Source organism: Castanea sativa, chromosome 11 (genome assembly GCF_040712315.1).
Source record: "Castanea sativa cultivar Marrone di Chiusa Pesio chromosome 11, ASM4071231v1".
NCBI classification, from domain to species: Eukaryota; Viridiplantae; Streptophyta; class Magnoliopsida; order Fagales; family Fagaceae; genus Castanea; species Castanea sativa.
In genome coordinates, this window is record NC_134023.1 from 30157058 (window position 1) to 30172975 (window position 15918).

The 15918-nt window shown below is 34.2% G+C and overlaps 1 pseudogene; it reads right to left on the bottom strand.

The window, feature by feature from the left end:
• Positions 1-120: 120 nt before the first annotated feature.
• Positions 121-15283, bottom strand: LOC142615540 (uncharacterized; annotated as a pseudogene).
• Between the last annotated feature and the right edge of the window lie 635 nt (positions 15284-15918).

Here is a 15918-nt window from a genome sequence, read left to right on the forward strand (position 1 = left end):
AAAAATATTGTGAACATAACATCTCTCAAAAAAAATATCAAGAGAATACAATTTGTCTCCTAAATATATAGGAAGAAACTCATTATAAATGCTAGGGATAATAATTTAACGATTTAACTATTTTTGGAGATAACTTTATTGCTATATTCATCCACATAAGTTATAAACACCCCCTCCCTCACAAATTACAGAAGCTATTATTGAAAGCAGAAGTAAATAGAGATACATCAGAAGCTGTTATTCAAGCAGCAATAAATAGAGAAAAAACCACCACCAAAATAGCTTTCACAGAAATATTTAGAAATTCCCAAGGAAAGAAGATTCTCACTGATCCAAGACATGATGGGTTACACCATTACATGTTGTGTTGACCTTTTTGAAAAATATTATGTTATTTTCACTAACTGTTGTCATCAACAATGGTATGGTTTTTCTTTATACACGATGGCAGAACAGAACTCTTCAATGTACTGCTCCTAATCTACACTTTAAAATATTACCTGCAAGGTAATAAGATTCTTATCTAAACAATAATTCATTTTAAAGGAATCAATATATATTTTCTCCTGTCAATGAAGACTTGCAATTGGTATGCACTTTCCTTCCTTTACCGCCCATCTGAAACAAATGAGAAGAAAGATTTAAATTTTATATTCTTTCATTTTACTTCCAATTCCATGGTTCCTAAAATGGAGATGTTTTAATTATTGTTTGTATTCAAATTATAATTGAAAAAACTCAACCAATTGAGAAACTTAAGAAAAGAAACTTTCTTGGGTCAATCAATCGATTTATGTGACTAAAATTCATTGGAATGTAGAAGAGAAGTAGAAGCCACAAAATTAAACTAATCCTTATCCTTTTCCATCGTAATTTATGAGTAACCATAGATGGCTTTGACCAAGCAAAAGAACAAACAGACCATGGGTGGAACTTCTAAAATGTTAAACTTCCTCTGCTCATCAAATCGATGTTTAGATCAATGACAACTATAATTTTAAACCTTGTCCATCATAACTATCCTAAAACGTACACATGCCTAGACATGGCAAAACGAGTCAGAATTTTCTAACCCGACCCGATTGACTCGCAACCCAATTGACCCATAACCCGATATTTACTTATTCTTTTTTACTTAATATGTTATGTACTTCATTATAGTTTGTCATTTTTTATTTGCCACCTTCATTTTCTCTTCCTACTTTAAACAGATTAAAGAGTATACCAAGATTAGCTTCTAGAAAATTGGAACAAGAGTTGCACCAAATTTGGGTATCAAGTGTTTAGTGGTAATTGATAAGTGGTAACAGTATCACCAGTGAGAATCTAATCACAGTTAAGGAACTCATAAACAATTGACAGATTGCATTTATTTCAAAAACAAAAAAAAAAAACTTGTTTGAAAAACACGAGCCAACTCGACCCAACTCACGACCCGACTCGACCCGTGACCCGATTGAACAGCAACCCATTTAAAAATGACCCATTTTGACCCGCAACCCGACCCGAACCACCCGTGTTGCCACGTCTTTGCAAACCCTTGCAAAAAAACTGCAAACCTTCAACTAGTAGATGAAAATAAAACATAAAAATCACAATACTTAGAAATGCAAGCCCTTATAGAAATTTCTAAGAAAAAAAAACCTGGAATTTTAAAATGAGGAGGTTTGTTTGGTTTAACAATACAATAAATGTTGTAGAAAGGAAGCCAAAATTTGTGAAAAAAAAGAGTCATTCCATGAAACTCAAGTAGAGGAAATGGGATTGAAATTCAAATATTGTTCTTCTATTAGAATCCTTATTGTTCTTTATTACAGTAGTAATATGAAACACAAAGGAGCAGGAATATGAGTATATGATAACTTACAATGTTTCCATAAGTGCAGGCATAAAAACACACTAGATAGGCAAATTTTTCCATCTTGATAACACGCATCTCTTTGCAGTGGATCACATTTTTTTTTTTTTTTTGAAAAGATGCAGTGGATCACTGAAAACTTAACATGCTTCACCTAATACCTACAAACATCACAAATAATGAACGAAATTGGACTTTTAAAAATAATCTATTTGCGTGGTTTTAATATTGGGAACAATGTTATGAGAATGAAAAAAAAAATGAAGCAATCGATGACAGTGCAGGACAGTTTGCATCAAGCATATGAACTTTTAGTTCTACTTTAAATAACATCTAAATTTTTAAGCAACTTTTGGAGTTCCATTCAAGAAAATTTATTATAAGTTACACCAAGGACCGTTCATCAAATATTTATGATGGGTTATATTATTTTGTTATGATCAAATTGGTCCCACTGATACACCAAGGGCCATTCATCATATTATAAATTATCTATGAAGACAGTTGGTTGTTCCATTGAATAAAAATCTAACAAAATCATTGTTATGAAATATGAAATATGAAATAAATTTCATCTGAGACCTAGAGTGAATTCCAATAAGATTTTGTCTCACTGAAATCTGATAAATGCTAAGTAAAGGTTCAATTCCCCAATTCACTCTATAATAATATTAAATCAATCACGGGAACCAATCAATACAGGGGAAAATATAAGATCAATTAAGTAAAGGATGGAGTGGGAACTTGTAGGTAGATCACTTTCTGAAATATAAAACCACAAAGGAAATTTCAAATAATAAAGAGTAGTCCCTTTCTAATTAAAAAAATTGTAACAAGCAATACACCAATCAACACTTACTCTAGACTGATCAAGTTTGCAGAGGACAGAGATGTTCTTAGTAGATCACTTCTTTGTTGAGTTACCATTATCTATCAAATCATAAAAGAAAAAAAATATTTGAGAGGAAATTAACATGGTCAAAATTACACAGGTTGTGAACATATTTATCACCTCCATATTTGTTCCATCTTTTAAAAGCAATCTGATTTCCTTTCTCCACCATGCTTTCCTCTTCCAGCTTTGATTTTTTACCAAAAACAGACACACTTCATCTGCCATGAACAATACCCAACAATAAGTAGAAAATTTTCAACCCAAAAATAGATGCGCTACATCTTCCATATACAAAATCAAAGATATATTTCCACAGAATTTGCTTTGCTTTTTTGATTTCTTACACAGAATTTGGGCGATGGAGAAAGAATACACCAGATTATACAATCCCACAAAAACAGTTGTCAAATTAAATAAGCCAAATACTCAAAAGAAAACCAATTCTAAACTGAATAGAAGAAGATTAAGCCAAAACTACTCCCCTCCTTCCCCCTCTTCATCCAAACTTAAAGAAAGAAAATCTCAACCACATATGAAAAACTACCTTAATATAAAAAAGAAAAGAAAGAAAGATAGAGAGAAAGAAACACTGGTGATTTATGAGTTATAAACACCAAGTTATATTCTCGCAAAAGGATACAGTTAGGAGATGCAATTTTGATTGAATTATTGAAATACAAAAGAGAGAGCAATGCACCCAATCAAATTAGCACATGCTGAAGTGAGATCAAAACCCACTACCTCTGCTAATCATTCAAAAAGATATATATACCCAAACGTAACTCTAAATCAAAATCAAGTCAACTGAAAATATCAAAGCCTAAATCATATTTAACCTGCAAGTTTATAAAACAAAATAAAAAAAATTTACCTGTAATTTTCTAGAGAAAGATTGGTCTAACAATGGTAAAGTCCCTCAAAATTTTCTCTCCCTCTCTGATAGTCTGACTCTCGCTGTCCCTTATTGATGATCTCAATAATAGTGAGAGGCCCTTATGAATATGTCAGTTTTTTTTTTTAAATAGGGAAAACTAAAAAGGTTTGAGCTTCAATTCACACCAACATAGCAAAAATAACATAACATTGTGTATCTAATTAAATATAGGCAACTGAACACAAATCGAAACGGTTTGTTTAAGCAGTCAAACTAATAGGTACAAGATGATGAATATGTAAAGTCAATAATCGTTTTTTTTTTGTAAAAATAATAGAAATAAAAAATAAATAAGAAAAATAATAATTATGTGGCCAATGACATGGCGATGAGGTGACACAACAAAAGCTCAACAACAATAAATGCTATGCTTCAGCTTTTAGATATATATAGATATAGATTGGTAAGTTACACACGCATTCTCGATGCATCTTGAACCCACAACCTTACCTTCACCTAACACTTATAAAAGAAGGAGGTGCCAACTGAGCTTAAGCTCATTTGCGGAGCTGTAAAGTACCCTTAAGTCCAACATTTTTCCATAATGATTGCACGGACAGATAGACAAAGCCATTCAATTGTATAAATGAATCAGAGTCATTTAACATCAATTGGAGTGGATCACCAGGTTTAAAGCATATAACAAAGAAATTAGCTATAAATCACAAGCAACCATGTTATTCATAGAAATGTGTTGTTCAAGCGGATGGTAGCTGCAATAAGATCAACTATTAACCTACAATAGATTTTATCTGAACTCTTTGAATTAATTGTGTAGTGACAAAAATCTCTTACAGTTGAAATTTGTAAATGTAGATTGTAGACACAAATGACGTTTTTGCAAGAAGAAAGCAAATGACCAGAAGTATCTACATTATAAAGAACAAAAGTGCACTATTTACAGAAGATCAAAAAAGTAATCCAGACCTTGTCCAATTTCCCATATTGATATGCCACATCCCCATGAACGAGCTTCCTCGAGCCGCATAGAACTCGACAATAATGATGGATAGTAAACTGCATGCTTGATATTGTCATCGTCGGAATAAAAGAACAAATGCTCCCCACTGCTCTTTTCCCACCGCAACAAAGGCCTGTGCTTCTCCAACAATGAGAGGTAATCCCTGCCAGTAACAGCTCCACCACCCAACCCTGCAGTTCCTATAACATGTCAAGATATGGAGGACACTCTTATTTTGTAAGATGAGAAACTAATAAAGAATTTTATCTACAAAGGGGTGTGTGTGTGTGTTGGGCGGCCGGGGGGTGAGGAATGCAAACACACCCCTTCAACTTTGGGTTGTTGCAAACTGACCCCATGGAGCTTCAATTAAAACTTTTACTCCTTAATGAAATTGCTCCTTCCATTTCATTTTTGTTAATTAAGAGGACTGAGAGTGGTCATGTGCACAACTTGGGTCTCAAAAATTTGGACAGAAAAGTGATCTAATGCACAACATGTGACTAAAAAATTGTTGGGCGCCTGGAAGATTTCCTCTCCATTGGAGTAAACATCTCGAAGGTTATTCTTTTATGTGTATTGTAAACAATTTGGCCAATGAGCTCTAACTCAAATAGCACTTCCTCCACCTGCATAAGCAAGGTCATGAGTTCAAGACCCACAAAGTGTGCAATTTACCAATCAAAATAGATTGGACAATATGGAGAGAATAAAAGTTGAACTTTGAGTGTTGAATGTCCTCATCATGCCATCCTTTTTCTTTTCTTTTTTGGGCTAAGTACAACTTACCCACCCGTGGTTTGGTTGAAATTTAAGTTGCCTACCCGTGGTTTAAAATTTGGCACTTTACCTACCTGAGATTATCTCAGTTAGAGTTCCATTACCCGCCTTTATTAAAAATGGGGCTAAATATGTATTTTTGCTCTGTTTTTGTCTCTCTCCTCTCAAAACATAAAATAAAAGAAAACAAGATCAAAAAGTGAGAGTTTTGTAAAAATTATAAATAAAACAAATGTTCTAATATAATCCTGATGAACATGTGTGTAATAGCTTTTATCCTACAATAAATCTCATTGAAATTGGATGGGAAAGATGATTTTGGAAATCTGACTTAAATTGATTAATTTTTATTCTGCTAGAGCCAGCATAGTTTTACTTTAGCTGGAGACAGGACAATACTAAATACTAAATACCAATCAACCAACCTACTTATTAACAATCAAGTCAACACCACTATAATGCTGACCTACTTCTTATTGCTGACTTCAAATGCGATGTTTCTAATCTCAATTACAACACAGGTGAGTAAAGAGATTCGATTTTACTTTGCATATGATATGATTAATTTATTTCTTTAAATTCTTTTGTTTTTCTTTTCTTTCTTGAGTGAATGTAGTTTTGCTGCAACCAGTTCCAGCAGCAATGAATTCCATAGAATTAGAGATCTCCTTGATACAGAAGAAAAGGAATATAATATAATTTATAATTGACAAAAATGCAAAACTGACCCTCTAACTTTCACCTTTTTTCATTTCAGTCCTCAAACTTTCAGTTTTGTCAATTTAGTCTTCTAACTTTCAATTTTTGTCAATGTAGGGCTCCGTTACATTTCTGTTAATAGCTGCCGTTAGAATTGTTTTGCTTTTTATTTTTATTTTTTTTATTCGGAATTAAAAAGAAATAAGAAAAATTTGGAAAAAAAAAAAAACATTTAGGGGAACGAAGGAAAGCAAAGAGTGCAATTAAGGCAAAACAAAGGAAAGCAAACATGGGTTCAGCATCAGAGATTGTAGCCAAGTGAGTTCGTGCATTTACTTTTTGCTACCGTCTGGGAATGTGTCTAGCCTCCACTGTATACCATGTGCAGAAACATGGCATTTTTCTGTTTTTGTTTTTGATTCAGTCAAGTTTTGCTCTGCCTGGACTGAATCAAACTCAGCCAAATCCCAACCCACAGAACAAATCACAGTCAAATACCCATCACCTACAACCACCAACCACAACCCACAACCATCGAAATTCATACCCACCACCGAACAACACCACACACCACTGAAACTTTGAAACCAACCCAAGAACCACAACCTATTCAAACCCACAACCCATTCAAACCCAAGCCTCAAACACCGATTCAACCCATTGCGGCAAACTCTGGCGATCAAAAGCCACAACCCACGGCACGCAAGGAAAAGCCACGACCCACGGCAACAAACCCAGGCGAGCAAAACGTCACCTTCAAACTCTGCCATCGCCATCGCCACTGTCACCTTCAAGATCTGCCATCGCCACCATCGCCTTCAAGATCTGCCATCAACATCGTCGCCTTCAAAATCTGACATCACCGCCGTCGCCTTCAATCTCTGCCATCGCCGCCATCATCTTCAAGCTTTGCCATTGCCTTTAAGCTTTGCCACTGAGTGAGACAGCCGAGATGGAAGAGAGAGGCGAGATGACCATCTTCGGTCTGGGGAGAGAGCAACAGGGTGAAGAGTGAAGAGAAAAAAAAAAAAAGGCAAAGAGAGAACATGATATTTTTCTGTTTTTTTTTTTTTTTCTAGGTTTTTTTTTAAATTCTGAATTAAAAAAAAAATAACGGTTCTACCGGCAGCACTAACAAAAATGTAACGGAGCCCTACATTGACAAAAATTGAAACTTAGTGGACTGAATTGACAAAACTGAAAGTTAGAGGACTGAAATGAAAAAATGTGAAAGTTAGAGGGCCAGTTTTGTATTTTTGCCTTTATAATTATAACCTTCCAGCAAAAAATAAATAACCATTTGTAAAGGGAGAGGGGGCGTAGCGTAGGAACTAGATAGCAGGACGAATGTGCATTTGGTAGATGAGAGCTCCTAAACGGATGTGCACTTTTATGTTTTTTTTTTTTAAGTTTTTAAGAGGATAGAGACATAAAAGAGAGCAAAAATACACATTTAACCTTATTTTTAACAGAAGTGAGTAACAGAACCCTAACTGAGTTAACCTCAGGTGGTAAAATGTCAAACTTTATACCACGGGTAAGCAACTTAAATTTCACCCAAACCACAAATGGATGAGTTATAATTAGCCCTTCTTCTTTTTTTTGCTAAGGTCTTTGTATGACTAGATGACTACCTTGGACAGAATCCCCCTTTTTCTTTTTTCAAAAGATCGTTCAATTTTTATATTGTAATTTCCTCAAAAAAAATTTATATTGTAATTCTTTAAGAGTGATTTAAACTATTTTCTCTCATGAATAAAATTATTTTGATTTACGAAAAACTAAAAAGTAATAAAGAAACAAGTGTAACAGAAAATATGTAGCTCCTCTAAAACCATCAGGTAAAAAAAATGGAAAAGAAGCAAGAACAAAAGAAATACCTCCTGCTAGGACAAAATCATTTCCATAGAAATTGATGCCAAGAAATATCTTGTGGGCAGGGCCCTGAGTGCTATTGCCAGTGGGACGAAGGATTAGCTGTTGTGTGGAATGAATCCACTTCAGAGGTGCATTAGGACCTGGATTTTGAGGACTTTAAAAGGCATAGGTCATTAGTGAGAATCCATCTACAGCATTGCTCAAGCTCTGAAGATCTTCTGGGCCAAAATCATGCTTTTGGAGCTTGTCTGAATGCGGTGGACCTATAACAAAGACCAACTGCAACTGTTGTCTATCATTCCTTGCTGAGCTCACAGAATGTAGTGCATGTCCAAGCTGTTTTACGAACTGTAGTGCCTAAGCTTGTAAAATAAGAAGGATCCCTCAGTAAAAAAAAAAAAATTGATTTCATGTCCAGCAAACAACACTACTGATTCACCACAAATTGAGAGAGGTAATTTGAGAACAGATACATGCTCAAAGATCCATACAACAAATAGACTTTAAATCTATCTGTGAAGCAGGTGTATTCGTATCTTTAAGTTACAGAGAAATCCCAATACTTCAACAAAAAACAAAACAAAAAACTTTAAATCTGATATGCTTGAAATGGTGAAAGGTTTGAATGCTGGATCCAAGACAAAAGGAGAACCTCTCCCAAAAAACCATTTTCTCTTCCTGCATGGACTGGGGGTGGGGAAAGGGGGGGAGATGAGAGGAATCAACAGGCAATGCAACACGAGAGAAATTTTTTTAGAGTAATATTTTATTGTTTATTTCTTTCAATTGTCTACTGAAAATGGAGATTAAAAACAACTTTAATAATTATTTCAATAATTAATTAATTAATAATTGAAACAATTGAGGAATCCACAAACTATTTTGAAGATAGTACCAAAAATTTTAGAAATTGAAACCAAAGAAGCATACAAGTATGTTACCTTAAAAAAAAGTATTACACAAGGAGCATAAAGTTTGAAATATGCCGAATTACGCATGTCTGGATCATGCAAGATACCATAAGCTGCCCACCTTGACCAAGATTCTAGCACAATACCATCATATCCCATATCCTTAAATATAAGAAAATCCAAAAAAAAAAAAATTAACAAAGGTTTTTTTATTTAAAAATAAATAAATAAATAACCTTGACCTAATCACAGGCACAAACTACAGAAATCATTGAACAATAAACACCCTGCCCTAGGTATGAACAAGTTAATCACATTCTAAACAAATATAAATTAACCCTATAAAAGCTGTGTGTGTGCACACATGCACTTGTGCATGGGGATTTGAATGTAGGCTAAAAATATTCATTTCAAATTTCAGTTGACTGCCATGGGCCTCCTGAATCATTGAAACTGCACAATGGATCTCCCTTTCTTCGCATAAACAATTCATTAAAAGGATGTCACCCAAAACACTGAAGGTAAATTAACAAGAAAAGAGAAACAATAACAAAACAGAAGCAAAGGCAAATAAAAATAAAGAAAAAGATTCCAAATTAACACATATAGTATCGTTGAAGTCCAGAAAGCGATCAACTATAGAGGGATATGACTCTGTCATCCAAGCATACAATTTGAGCAGAAAAGAGTTCTTAAAGTCACTAAAAGAATGCTCTTTAACCACCAAACATGCAACCATTCTATTCTGTTTATAGACATGAAAGTAAGCATGAGGAAGAAACTCTCCAAAATGACCATAATTTTCAGCTTCAAAAATGATCTCTCCATCTACATGAAACCCATACAGAGTTAATTGTCTAGCTTTTGTTTTACTAAGTTCAGCCGTGGCTGATGCTAAATACCCATATATAATTTTTTGTATGCTTACTTTCAGATAAGGCTTCAATAGATATTAACCCCAATTCAACCACCCCGTTTGCAGTGCCCTCACCCTTTTTTAATTGTTGTCACTTAGGATGAATTTAGCTGAAATGAGAATGTTGAGATGGAAAATTAGAAATACAAGGAAATATGGGATATGAAATTGAGAAATGCATTTAAAGATATAAATGGCTCATACCGATGGAAAGATAAGGGAGAGCCACTTGAAATGGTTTGGTCATGTGTAAAGGAAAACGATTAATACACTGATGAGAAAGTAGTGAAAAAATGTGTAAATTAGGAGGTGACAGAGAGTATGATTTTAGATAAGATAGAAAGGTAGAGAAGAATGCATATGGCTGATCCCAATTAGTTGTAAAGATCCATAGCCAAACCTAAAATTTAGGGGACTAAGTCTTTATTGTTGTTGTTGAAGTATTTATAGACTTATGATTCATATTGTTAAATGCATGCATTGATTAAATCATGCCAAAAAAGGAACAACGCAAAACACATGCACAGATTGGAATTGGGTTCAATTGAATACTTTCGAACCCAACTCTATGCCATGCTAGTTTTAAGGTGTATGTTTGCAATAGCACAGAATTCTTCTCGTCCTCAAGGACCCAAGTACCCTGTTATCACATCGGATAAGCATTAAGCTGAAAATGAGAACTAACACTGATTTTTTTTTTTAAAAAAAGGGAAGCCAGAGGTAACACTAAAAAAAATGAGTGAATCAAACTTAAGATGAATCAAAACGAACCAAAGTATTCCTTTCTGACATGCAGAAAATGAATCACTTTTCATTAGAACATGGGCTAATATGCTTAAAAGTATCCAGAAATATATGAAATAGAGCCTTACTTGCACTCTGTTACAATAAGTTTAATAGCTTTATCCCTTTGCTTACTCCTCGTAAGCAATTCTGTAGGAAATGCTTCCAGAACAACTCTGGGTAAAACCTATATACAAAGGATATATCATTAATAATGATTAGACAATTAATCTAGGTTTTCAGAAGATTATCAGCAAGTGTGGCTCATTTTTTTTTTCTTAATAAGTGCGTGTGGGTCAATTTTTTCAAAAAAAAACATTCCTCCAAATCAATCTGGAGCAATCTTCACCAACCCATTACGTGGCAAATTAAACCAAGTGTTATTTTATTCATGTGATTTATTTGATAGCCTCATATAGATAAGTTAATGACTTATGTGATCATGGTACATGTGTATGGTCATTTAAATCATCAAGTAATAGTTTGGTGGAATTTACCTCTGAAACAATTTGGAGGAAAATTCTATCATTTTTTTATATAAGTATGATGGACTATGTTATTTTAAAACTGATCAACAACTCCGTTTTTGCATGGTTAACAATCTCTCAATAAAGTCTCTCCCTATATGTAAAGGACCCTCTCTCATTTTATAACATGCTTCACCAAATTCATTCATCATTTGTAATTATTGAAACTTCAATAATTGAATAACCTCTCAACCGAATTATATAGCAAATAAATTGGACAAAAGGCACATGCAGACTTCTTTCTTGGATTGGTAAGCTATAAGTCCAATGGATGCTAACCCAAAACCTGACCCTTCACCCCATTCACATTGGGGGAGATGCCATTTGATATAGAGCTCATTGTCAAGACATGTGCAATATGTTGTCATCAAATTATCAAACCTATTTAGTTGTCAATTTCCTGAAGGAAGAAAAGGCCTAAACTAAAAATAAAATAAAATAAAAAAGAATTTCTTTGCCATACCCAAGCATCTCCTGACCTTCTAAACTCTGAGATCCATCCTACATCAGCACTATGTCTCCCCTCAAGTATTAAGCCCGTCCCTTGGCTGGCAACAAAAAGAATGAAAAGAAACTCATACAACAATGTGAAGTTCATAAGTTTAATAAAGCATGGACATCTTAAACATCCGCAAGGATTTAGAGGATACTTGATGCAAAGGAGCCAAGATTTTATGTTTTAATTTGCAATTAATATTGTTTTTGAATTTGAATTTTGAATTTGGTCATTAGAGTTGAGGGTTTTAAGGGATTCTTAGATGTTTTCCATATTGGTGTAATACCCTAAACCCTATTTAACTAGTACTCCTATAATGGTGAAAGACAATGGAATTTGAATAAGAATAATATTATTATGAGTTGAGAAATGTCTCCTCCCTTGTTTTCTTTGTTTGGTGGTGATGCCAAACACCCTTAGGTGGTTATGCCTAGGGTTTCCAGGCAGGTTCTAGGTGGTGAAGCCTAAGATTTGTTCTATTGTTCCTTTTGTTACTCTTTATTTCCTTTTATCTACTGTGTGCTGCATCAATACTGCTCCACCTACATTTGTGATTCTTTTTCCCCATTTTGGATAAGTTTTACCTGCAATAATGATCCAGGGACAATCAAACCCAACCAACCAGCCCCCGCCCAGAAAACAAAAAATAATCACACATACAAGTTGGTTCATTTTTAATTTTATTTAACCAACAATTCTATCATGGCCAAGGTTCTCAAAATTGAGATCTTACGTAGGGTTGTTGAAGGTAGGTAAGATCATAGATCGTAGGATTGGATCGTGAATCGTAAGATCCTACATATTTTCAGATTTAAAGCAAAAAACACATTGATATGGCTTTGTATATTGAATAATCATGTAAATTATAAATTCATCTATAAAAAAACTTAGATTTGCATCATATGATGTAATTTGCATGTCATGCATCGCTAAGACTATATTAACGAAACAAATATATTTAAGTTTTGACCCAATGTATCTAAAAAGTTCAATAAATTTTTAATTAGCAACCAAATACCAAAATATTTATCAAAACATATGGAAAATATTTTCCAAGTTCTAAGTTCCAAATTTGAAATCCAAAATAAGTTAGCAAATGGAAACTAGCTAACTACAATATGAAATCCAAAAGTAAGATGATTATTAAGGTGAAGTGAACATTTAATTATTCTCATTCTAACATTCTTATAACCACCGACCTAAATTCCTAATCATCATCATCTATTTCATCATCCATGTAGACATCATATATTTGTATACTAGAACTACAAAAGACATCAAGAAATAATTTCACACTCAGCTATTCAAGTTATACCACCCAGCAACAATTAAAAAGTATGCTCAAAAAAATCAATCAATCAATATACAAATACAAACGTAACCGATAAAATTATATATAAAAAAATATTTTAGTAATATTAGAACATAAATTAGTATAATGATCAAACAAATTTAACAACATTATAGCTTAAAAGGCAGCAAAGCCAACATCAAATTCTTCATTTAGAAATATTGAAGCATTCCTTCATTTTGATTACAAGTAAACTAGAAACTAGAAAACATTTGCTTAGGTTAACAAAATTTTATAAAATAAAAAATAAAAAGTGATACCATCACAACATGAAAAAATAAAAACCCTTAAAAGTTTCATAAAAACAAAAAATTTATTCCATAAAAAAACCAAAAATTTATGTTTTTGGTAGGATCGGTAGAATCTCATACGATCCAATGATTCTACACGATCCTACGTACGATCCTACCATTTTTACGATCCTAGTGCAATCCTAAACATTTTGGTGATATGAGATCATAAAACCGTGCAATCCTACGATCCAGATCGCAATTTTGACAACCATGATCATGACCAACAGAGTGGCTCTAACAAGATTGTCAAATAGAGGATGATAGTGGAGTATAACCACCCCCTTTCATCACTTGGCCAAAATTTAAAATTTGGGAGCTTATCTCTTCAAATCATACTAGACAGGTGATAAATGTGTAAACTTGGAATTAAACCTTTTTGCTATTTTATAGCCCTTAGAGTTCCTGCACAGCTCCACAACACTAGGTTTCAATATCAAATGGATCAAAAATTTTAAAGATATATAAAACTATTAAGCCATGTTGTAAGGAACAGAAAAGGAATTTAAAGGTAGCTGGATTCGAGGTCAGCTAGGCCTCCTAAGAACAAGAATTGGAGAGAGGGATAGAGACAACAGAGAGAAGCGTATTGTTCATTAACTGTTTGATCGATTCCTCATGTACAAGTTGTTGCTCCCCTTATACTATTCCCTAAGCTCTGCCCTCTGCAACTAACAACACACACACAGCCGTCACTAACAAACTTCCTATACCAACTGACAAGATACAATGCAACTAACTCCAACAGAATCCTATTGCAGCAACTATTAGAGTACGTATGGTAGTGATAGTGAGTACATATGGCAGCGATAGTAATCCTAACATGTGTGCTATATGACAAACAACAACAACATTCAACCCCCCCCCCCCAAAAAAAAAAAAAAAACAATCCTCAACAAGATTAGTCAGGCCAGCCACATGTATTATTTTCCTCCATTCAATTCCATCCGAAATCATAGTATCCATTACTTCCTTAATTGACATGTTCTTTTTAACTACTTCTACTAATGTTATTTTTGGTCCTCATCTACCTCTTTTTCGATCCCCCAACTCAAATCCACTCACCATTCCTTACTGGTGCATTAAAAACAAAGCTGCGCACTATATATAAAACTAAAACTATAATCTCTCTTTCTTTTCCCTCAATCCAAAAAAGTGAAGTGTCCTAAATCAAACTCTAGAACATTCACTTGGCTCCTAGTTCCTACTATGAATGACACATTACTTGATAAGGCATAGGGAAATGAAAACAAAGGCACAATTACATGAATTTTTCACATATCAGTTTCATCCCAAATTTTAGAAATGACAAAACGGAGCAAAAAGTAATACCATAGAGTAATGTAGGCCAGTATAAAATGTGTATAATAACGGTGTGACGTTTTTCTCCGAGACCTTTGAATTCTCCTGAATTTCATATATAACATTAAAAATAGATACATACTTTTTATGAAAAAGAATCTAAAATTTCTCTCTTTCACAACAAAATTGAAGCAGACTCTGTTTGGTTGCCGAGAAAAATCCAGGAAATGAAGAGCTCAAAACCTAAATAAATAAATAAATCCTAAAATCTATCAGAAATTAAACATAGCGTAGACATAGAAAATGAGTTTACGGGCGAAATCGATAATTAATATTAAAAAAAAAAAGTTTGCTTTCTCGTATTTTCTGAGGAACCAAACGGAGTAATGCGGGTACAGAGAGTGTGATGGCAGTACAGTAGTACTCACAGTGAGGATTTCTTGGAAATCGACGTTGGCTTTAACGAGGCGGAGTCGAAATCGTAGCGTATTTTATAATGTACACGAGTACGGAAATGGCAGGAGATACGATGAAGAAGAGGACGAAGATAATGACGAGCCAGCAATCCAACGAGGCCGAGTCGCCGAGTTCGACTTGCTGCTCTCCTTTATTCGAACTCGGTGCGACTTCTTGCCCATTTGCCTCACACACCGAGGCAGCCAACCTCTTCCCTTATAATTGGCATGGAATCAGGAGACTTTTTTTTTTCTATGCGATTTTTTTTTTTTTGAATTTTTCTATGATGTTAATAATGTATTAAATGAAAAAAAAAAAAATATATATATATATATATATATACACATTTTTATATGAAATACTGAACTTTTATTAAGAACTAGAAAAGCTTATTACATCTTGAGCTAAGCTTGCTCTAAAAAGCAAGGATTATCTTCTATCCAAGTCATAAAATTAACAACACCTAAAGCGTGTTTGGCTAATAGATGGGCTGCATTATTTCCCTTTCTCCTCACATGGGAAAACTCTATCCCCCAAAACTCTTTACTCAGCTCTTGCACACCTTGTATAATAGTAGCCACAGAGGAAGGTGGGTCTGAGATCTCACATAAGGCCCTATGGATGATGAGCGCGAGTCACCTTCCAAGATTAAGTTGTGGATTCCTATATCTTTCGTAAATATCAAGCCCACTTCATGCGCTAAGGCCTCTGCCTCCACGACACCCAATGGTGCATGAATTTTCTTGCTCATTGCAGCCTCAAGCCGGCCCATATCATCTCTTATAATCACTCTAACTCCAATTGTTTTTCGGCTTGTACAAATAGCTGCATCTACATTTACCTTGAAAACATTACCCGGAGGTGGGATCCACATGCCCTTG